The sequence below is a fragment of the Eleutherodactylus coqui genome, chromosome 8 (assembly GCF_035609145.1).
Source record: "Eleutherodactylus coqui strain aEleCoq1 chromosome 8, aEleCoq1.hap1, whole genome shotgun sequence".
NCBI classification, from domain to species: Eukaryota; Metazoa; Chordata; class Amphibia; order Anura; family Eleutherodactylidae; genus Eleutherodactylus; species Eleutherodactylus coqui.
The window spans coordinates 108,533,815-108,543,510 of record NC_089844.1 but is presented as its reverse complement, the minus strand read 5'-3'; positions in this window follow the sequence as shown (position 1 = coordinate 108,543,510).

Here is a 9,696-nt window from a genome sequence, read left to right as displayed (position 1 = left end):
ATTGTTTGCAAAAATGATACCAATGTAAACGACAGGACGTACCACACAAAATGAGCCATCACTCAACTATGTCGACGGAAAAATAAAAAAGTTATTGTGCGCAGAAAATGGACACAAAAATAATTTAAAAAAATTAAATATCAAAAAAAAAACACAAGTACTACAGCAAAAAAACCCAAAAAACTATACAAGTTTGGTATCGTAGAAATCGTACTGACCCATAAAATAAAGTTATCTGGTCATTTTTGTTGCTGTTTGTGCGCCGTAGAAACAGGACGCAACGAAAGATGGTGGAATATCGTTTTTTTTCCATTTCTCTCCACTTAGAATTTTTAAAAAGTTTTTCAGTACATTATATGGTATAATAAGTAGTACCATTGAAAAATATAACTCATCCCGAAAAAAACAAGCCCTCATACAGCGACGTCGATGGATAAATAAAGGAGTTACGATTTTTTAAAAGGGAGGAGGAAAAAACGAAAATGGAAAAAAGCGCCGTCACTAAGGGGTTAATACAGTACTTGACACAGTGCAATTTATTTGCTTGTGGCTTTGTCAGATCCTGCAGCCCATTTAAGTGAGCAGGATGGGCTGCAGTACAAGACAGCTACACACCATTTGTCATATGGTCAGGATACTATCAATGCACAGTAAAATAAGAGAAAAAATGTATATTTTGGATAATTTAAAAGCAGGGGCATAACTAAAGGCTCAGGAACCTGGGTGCAAAAGTTCAGCTCGGCTCCCCCTCCATCTGTACCTGTACCCATACCTAAACTGTGCTGCATACAGCTGCAAATCAAATTTATATACATGATCTAGACCCTTGGCATAAGCTTTCCAGACATGACTTATTTCCTGAAACACATGAAAATTTTTTTGTAGACCCTAATGGCCAATTTTACACGGGCGAGTGGGATATTGGGCCATGAATTACAGCTCGTTATCGCGCTTGCGATGAATATGTGAATTCAATGCATATGCGAGGCATTGTTGTATTAAAAATATCCCACATTACTCCAGGGAAGGCAGATCGCAGAATATCTCTCACTGTTTTCAATGGGGAAACCTCGCATCGCACCGTATGCACCTAGCATGTGGTATGAACCTTCCGCCAGCCTCATTGAAATCAATGGGAGATGCGATGGCACACCCAAAAATAGCGCTGCAGAAACCTCATATCTCCTGTATATAATTAGATAGGTGTAGCTGGTATAAGTTATACACTCCTGTATATTTTCCAGCAGGAAATGCTCGGCCATGCATACAATATGGCCGAGCATCTATACGATTGCGATGTGATCTGCAAGAAAATTGCATCGCATTGCTAAACATATGGTTTTCACATGTGTGAAAATCGCATGAATTTTCAATAGTAAATTTTAAAAATCACATTGCACATGCATGAAACTAACATGCACATACGCGTGCGTTTTAAAAAAAAAATATCCACCAGAAATAATTGGCACATTTTCTGCATTCTTACCCCTCCTCTTTGTGGAAGAGCCGCTCCTCTTCTGCCTGATCGCTGGTGCACACTGACGTCAGTGTGCGGCCGGATGCCTCCTCCCCCTGCTCTCGCGGAACCAAGTAGGAGACGTCGGGGGACAGGGGAGGAGGATCCTGGCTGCACACTGATGTCATAGCAGATAGCAGCGCTGATGAGTTAATGCTTGCAGGGGAGCCACGGCCCCTGCAGGCATTCACTAGTGGTGAACTGCTGATGGGGACGCGTGTTAGCAGAGAGGGCCCTGCGTGCCGCCTCTGGCACGCGTGCCATAGGTTCGCCACCACTGATCTAGGGTGTACTGAACTTCACAATGGAGCAACAATATGGCCGCTGAGACAGAGAGGAGCAGAAAGTAGTGATTCTAACCTTAGATGATCCTTTTTACACATTGAACTGTAAGTGAGGCCAGCCTTAACTGAAACTTTACGTGTGTACACCATTTTGGTCAGAAATAGTCAGTCAGCAGGCCTGCTGCAGGGTACTGAACTTAGGCTGAATACACACGGGTGTATTTGCATTGTGGAATCCGGAGCGGGAGTCTGCCTACGGATTCCACAGCAAATACTGCCCATAAACATGCTATGGAAAATTGCTTTTCCATGTCCACGAGCGGAAAGCAATTGTGGAATCCGACCTGGCCGTGTAGATGCGGTCTTACACTGAGGATGACGGACTGTTACTAAGTTGCCATTGCTCAAATCCCCCCCATTCATGGATTCAGTTATTCTTTTTCAATGGGGAAAATAAACTGACTTTACTTCCAGCTTGCCTTAGGTAGCATGTGAGACTTGAATAAAAGGAACAATCCAAATGTATTTCATAATCTAGTTAGTAAGAAGGTGTTATTGATAATACTTGTAGGAAAAAGTTCAATTGCTTGCTCGTTATTATTACATTGTTCACTGTTGTCTTCTTATATATTTTATACTTTGGTTACTCCATCTGCTGCATCGTATCCTGAGTCCTGCATTGCTATACCTCCACCTGCGACATATGCTCAGTGTAATTTAACCGATCAGTTAAACAGAAATCCAAATGGATACATATGAAATAGTTTCCATTTGTGTCCATCCCCCATTGCCTGCACAATATTAAAATAATGGAAAGCTCCATTCCTTACGGTCGCCATTATTTTTGGACAGAAAAAATCGTGCACTTCAGTCTTTTATTTCCAACACAAAAACAGAAAACAGACTTAACGGTAATAAACTGCAGTAAATTGCAGCAAAATGAAACGTAATGGGACAGAGTTATCAAAACTAACAGTAAAACTGTCTTTGTTGCCAATAACAACCAATCAGAACTCAGCTTTCATTTTGCCACAGCAGTTTAACCCCTTAAGGACCAGGCTGTCTGGTAGCTTAAGGACCAGACAGTTTTTAGGGATTTTAGCCATGTGTTCGTTTTACTGCACTATTTTTTTTCCTTTACCTACCAAAATTATTTTGCTGCGTTTTTTTCCGCCCATGACACATAGGACTATTTTTTAAAATATCTTTTTCAGTGACTTTTTTTTTGTTTTTTGGGGGGTAAAAAGCTAAAAAAAATGATTATTTTAACATTCATAGTTATTTTTTTTAATTAGTATATTTACGCTAAAATAAAGTATGGGAATGGGTTCCTTATTTTGTTTCAGACGTTTTGATATATAATATGTATGGTTTTGGATTACAGGGCGCATGTAGCGACTGTTTTCGTTGGCATCAGCTTTGGGTTATTTTCTTTTTTTATGTATATGTTGTTGTTTTATTCTGTAATTTTGTTTTACTTATCTATGTAACTATTCTTTTTACTATCTATGTCCCCCATGATGTCATATAAGACCTCTGCGGGACAGTCACATGTTTTTTTTAACATTTTTTCACTGTAGCTGGGACATCCATACGAGCCCCAGTTAAACGGAAAAACATCCCCTGTAGTGACAATAGTCACTGGCAGAGCTGGCCAGGGTCTAGTACAACACTGCAGCTCTGCTATAGCAGGGAATCCCGGCGCTCACGTGACCCTCTGGCTCCCGTACTGGAAGCTACACTTCCACTTTCACTTTTCAGTACACAGTGCTCATTGAGCGCTATGTACTCTGGGAAGGAGAAAGCAGAAAGGTTTAAAAACCCCTCCTGCCTTCTCCTCCAGGTTATCAGCTGTTATTAACAGAGGACAACCTGTCCTGCTTCTGATTGATTACAGAAGCAGGAGGCTTTAATCCCTGCCGAAATTTTACATATGGCTGGGTTTGAAGCCCGGGACCAGGCGCCATATATTAACAGTGCCTGGTCCTAAATGGGTTAAGAAATGAAAGCTGAGTCGTGATTGGTTACTATGAGCCAGAAAGACAGTTTTACTGTAAGGCCTCATTCAGATGGACGTATTTGCACTTTGTATTGCGTGCATATTTTTTTATGCACGTGATATGACGAGCTGAAACCCCATTAATTTGTATTGTGACATTCAGAAAAAAAATCCCAGCGTGTCATATTACGGATTGAAATGGCCCTTTAAAGTCAATGGGATCGTGTAAATAAGCATGGAAGCATTGTGTCCCCTCGGGGATGAAGGGGGAACCTCCCTTCATCTCCCTGAGGCTTCCCTTCATCTCTCTCTCCAGCAGCGCATATTTTCAGTCCCTCCTGTTCGCCGTGAAAAGATCGCGTCTGAAGCTCGGGACTTCAGCACTGAAAAATCGTCCGTTCATACTATTTTCTGCAGCTATAGATGCATTTTTTTCCCTGCAGCTAATAGCTGCGCGTATTTTACTTCCATGTGAATGAGCCCTAAGGGCCCCTTTATTCATGTTGATATCAGTGTTAAATGAGTATCAATCATTGAGATTAGCTCTCCTTTAACTACCCTTATTTTGGTGCTGGTGGTGTGGCCACTTGTGTCCCTAACCAAGCTATGAGTAGTGCTGGACACTTTTGTGAAGATCAGAGCTCCTTCATACGGGATCTGCGATTTTCGCCCGCACCAAGTCACGGCTGCATCTCCTGTTTTCTCTCCCATTCTGACAGCCGGCTACAGCATATATACACCACAGCCCATATTATCAATCGCCGGGGGGAGAACGTTTAGCTCTGCTAAACTCCCTCCCTCTCTCCGCCCCTTGCCGGCTACCGACAAAGGGAGGGGGCGGGAACTTAGCAGAGTTAGTGCGCTAAACTTCCTCCCCCTTTTCGCCCCAGGCTATGGGAGCTGCCAGCAAGGGGACTTGGAGGGACTTTAGTAATGCGAGCCACTGCTTAACTCCCTCCCATATTACTTCTCTGGCAGCTTTCATAGGCTCTCATAGGAGTCTATAGAACCGTCCGGCATATTCCCGCAAAAGATAGGATAAGTCCTTCCAGTGTCACGTAAAAGCAGCTGGCCAAAATGCGCACTGTGAGCTCCATTTTTTATGGCCAGCGCATTTTACACACTGGAAAATCGCCCATCTGGACAAATGCATTGGAATCTAATACTGCAGATGGTCACGATTTTCAGCTGGTGTTTTATCGCGGCAAAATAGAAAGAAGCCTCAAATTGCTCTAACCCCGGCCATCAAACTCCACTTTCTGTGGATCTGCTTCTCTGCTGATCTGACTAGTATTTATAGATAAATTCCGCACTTCTACAAGAAGGCCAAACTAGTGCCGTCATGTACTACCAGGCATGAATATGAATGAAAGAAATGCAGACAAAAACCTGAATAGGGAACAAGTAATTTAGAGAACAAGGCTCTTGTGCACCATGACTGGATGGAAGCCCAGACCACCTACATTATGTTTTACTAGATGCTGAGCCCAATTTGCTGCCTATTTCTGTATTGTGAATGCTTACTTTCTAATACATTCATCTGTCAACTGGTTTCATTCCAGAAAACCTGTCAGAATTGCTTGAGAGCAGCTTCCAGTTCTAAAGGAAAAGGGGTATGGGTTATTTCAGGTCTTGCTATAGAGGGAATATTCCTTAGTAACAGGAAGTAATTCAGTTTATAGCAGCGTATATTATTTAGAGTCTTATATGGCTTGTTATCTGTCTGCAGTTAAAGGGGTTCTCCAGGACGTTTGCTATTTAATGATAAAATCACAGAGGTGAGGGAAAAAACAAAGACAGTCACAGAAAAAGCCAAAAATACAATACCTGATGGTCTGCAAAGCAGACACGGTCGCCATAGGCACAATCGCCATAAGGCAGGCACAATCGCCGTAGGGCAGGCGCAATGGCCGTAAGCCCTGGAGATATGCAGTCAGCCAGACAATAGAGTGGAGCTCCAGGGCTTACGGCCATTGCACCTGCCCTACGGCGATTGTGCCTGCCTTATGGCGATCGTGCCTATGGTGACCGTGTCTGCTTTGCAGACCATCAGGTATTGTATTTTTGGCTTTTTCTGTGAATGTCTTTGTTTTTTCCCTCACCTCTGTGATTTTATGTAATTTATAGTGAGTTAGCGTAGGTACTGATGGAAGCGGTGTGGCCTCGGCGCGGCCCATCAGCCTATGCGTTTTGGCCAAAATGCAGTACCAACACCTGCATTTTATTACTATGCATTAGTACTTTTGTATGTAGTTTGCTAGTTGGTGGGGGAGCCCAAGATGTCAGCCAGTGTGGCCCACTTTAGAGATACAGGGCAGCCCGCTGTTATATCAGCCAGGGTTGATATCCTGTATGGTGGGTCACCATCCATCTATGGCTGGCATCTTTGGTATCGTTCACATGTGCAGGCTATTAGTATATGCAGTCACTCCTCCCCAATCTGGGCTGGGTTGAGTGGGTGACTGCATATTAGCCTGCCAAGAACAAGCTGCTCCTCCACTTTATTGTCTGGCTGACTGCATATCTCCAGGGCTTACGGCCATTGCGCCTGCCCTACGGCGATTGCACCTGCCTTATGGCGATCGTGCCTATGGTGACCGTGTGTGCTTTGCAGACCTTCAGGTATTGTATTTTTGGCTTTTTCTGTGAATTGCTATTTAATGATCTAGCCTTGGATTCAATAGATTGGTGAGGTTCCACCACTTGGGATCACCACTAGAGATGAGCGAACGTACTCGTTTAGGGCAATTTCGCAATTGAGCATCGCTATTTTCGAGTAACTGACTACTCAGGCGAAAAGATTCGGGGGGCGCCGAGGGTGGGCGGGGGGTTGCAGAGGGGAGTGGGGGGGAGGGAGAGAGAGCTCCCCCTGTTCCCCATGCTACCCCCCGCTCCACCATGGCGCCCCCCGAATCTTGTCGCCCGAGTAGTCAGTTACTCCAAAAAAAGCGGTGCTCGATTGCGAAATCGCCCTAAATGAGTACGTTCGCTCATCTCTAATCACCACCAATCACTGATTTCTGGCACCACGGTCAGCAGAGACAGCAGTGGAAGCAGATAGCACTGTCCGTATAGCAGCCGCTCGCTTTGTTACAACAAGCATAGCTCCCATTATATTCCTTTTTAGAGCTGCATCTGCAGTACCAAACTGTGCGGCTGCTATACGGACAGTGCTATCTGCTTCCAGCGTTATCCACATTGATAGCAGATCAGCTGATTGTCAGGGATACTGAGCGGAAGACCACTTCCGATCAACTTTTGATATAACTGCAGCAGGGAACTGGGAGAGGTGAGCATATGACTGTTTGCTATGTAGTTGCAAGTTTCACTATACACGTCTTGAAATTTGTCCTGAAACTAGAGGGTCACTTTAATATTACTTTTAACATATTATGATAAATTTCTATTGCACGATATGCTTACCCTTTAAATCTTTTACATTGGCTTTTGTTATGATCTGTTAAGATATCAATAACCTTTTAAGTTATTACAGTCAAGTTAAAATTTGCAACATCTGCATTGTAGCTGAGTAAAGCCCCATTAACACGCAACGATTATCCCTCAAAATTCACTCAAAAGCCATTGTTTGAGCGATAATTGTTGTGTATAAATGCTCCCATCTTTCACTCTTCGGCTGAACACTGATTTTTAGTTGAGCATAAAATCCATCGTTTAGTCGGAGAGAAGATAACACAGACCGCATGCTGTGTTTGCTGTCCATGTGGCTGTATTCTCCACGGGAGAGCTGATTACATTGTATTTAGCAGAAAGCCTGCCGCAGAACAAAGGAGCTGAATGCAGAGAACAGGCCATCTGCTATTCTCCACATACAGCTCCAGGAGGATCATTTACATGCAAATGAAGGTGATAAGCTGCTAATGGACATTAGCAGTTTATGCAAAACAATCGCTCAAAATCTTTTGAACGATTCTTTGCGTGTCAATTGGCCTTAAGAGATTGGATCAATCCAGGAATGTATCATATGAATTTGAATAAACCACTATTGGCCATCATTCAACATTCTCCTGTTCTGGTAGTACCCATACTATAACTTATGTTTTAGATGTTGGTGGATGACTACAGGTTTGTGAAAGTGCTACCAAATAAATCCATTAAATGGCTACTTTATTACAAGCATCTGCCCTTTCATGATTAGAGCTTCTGTGTATGGCAAATACACCCATGACCCCAGTGTGATGCATGAAATCAAGTGAGCAAGTTTTCCATGGATCATTTTCAGCATGAATCCACATGAGAATGGGAAAAATCAAACAATCTGAGCGACTTCCAGCTAGGCATGAAAGTATCCATGGCAGCATTCAATGTGTAACAATAAACATCTTACACTATGAATGCTATCATGGATACATTTTTAGATTTGTGGTCCTGTGGATTGCTGAACAATAGTGACTTTGCATCTTCGCCCACATGGTAAAGTATATAAAGAGTACTGCTTTTATCTTTTTTTATTTTTTCTTCCTGGTCATTGCTGCTGGACTAGCCAGGACTTGTATATAAAGACACTGCCAACTTTGTGCAGTTTTCTCATGCAGCAGTGTCAAGCGTGTGCCGAGAACAGTGTGTTCAAGGGAAAACAAAGAAAGGGGAGGCGGTGGACATAAACAACTCATTTGCAAAAGGGGACAGGGGAAGTTGTGCAGTCAAGCAAATCACAGCCGACTGAACCGCTGGTGCTCTGGATAGTGTGCATGGATGCACAATTTGCAAATAAGGGAAATATCTCTGCAGCGTCACCTATTGGAAGGGAGCTTCCGGCAAGTCAGTGTTAGACTCTTTATACAAGCCTTGTAACAATGACTGGAAATTGAAAGCCGAGCCAAAATCCATACATAGATAGCTGCTTCGGAGTGTTGACTTGCAGGAAGTTGCCTTCCAATAGGTGGCGATGCAGAGGTATTGTTCCATTTCCCTTATTTGCATATTATTCAGGAGCATGAATGGCCTTATAAGTCTCCTCACTCACTCACTCACCTTCTAGGTGCTCTTCCTGACCCAATGCACAATTTGTCGTTTCATTATCAGCTGGAAGAAGATGACAACAGAGCTCAAACGGAATATAGCCTTCAATGTATTCCACATCCTGGGGAGGCAGGTGTAATGCTGCAGGGCACCAATAGGCTACCTGTACATGCTCCACAACCAGGCAATGTGATTTAGGTACTTGGGCTTAGTAGTGCATGTGTCTCTCTTATAATACCTTCATTTGCTGTCATAGGTAATAAAATATCCTTAACCCTTTGCAATCCAATTTTGTATTCAGGGTTTCCTAGGGGTTTTTCTCTTTCTGCCATTATACAATGGCGCCATCTGCTGGCTAGAGCCAGTACTGTGGTATGGGACATGCTGGAGAGGCCCTCTGACAACACAGCAGCGAGTAACATACAGTAAGTATACTCTGCCGGACGTCTTCCGACATCGGAGCTGTACAGCCTTCAAATAGAATGTCTTTAGATGTCAGACAGTGGATTGGAAAGGGTTAATCATTCCATGAATAATTTCTAGAAATAGTAAATGTAATTAGAGCTATTACTTTTACTAGGGATGAAATATATTTCTGTTCATATAAAAATGAGTTAATCTACTGCAGAAGGCAGCAAAGCATGTATTCATTAATACTACCTGAGCATCCACAGTGTTAATCCAATGACAAGTAAGACTTGCAAAGGTCAGGATTCCTTAATTAAGATGCATGGAGTTACGTACAGATATTAATGGCCATTCTCCTCGTATACTGACATTACATACAGGTTGAGGTAGGCTCCAAGTGATTTGAATGAGTATTTTACAGTAGAATGCACATCCAGGTCAAAGCTGATTCCCAGCTCCGCATCAGGTGTGAATCAGTTATAAAGAGTTTTATCACAACCACCATTTTT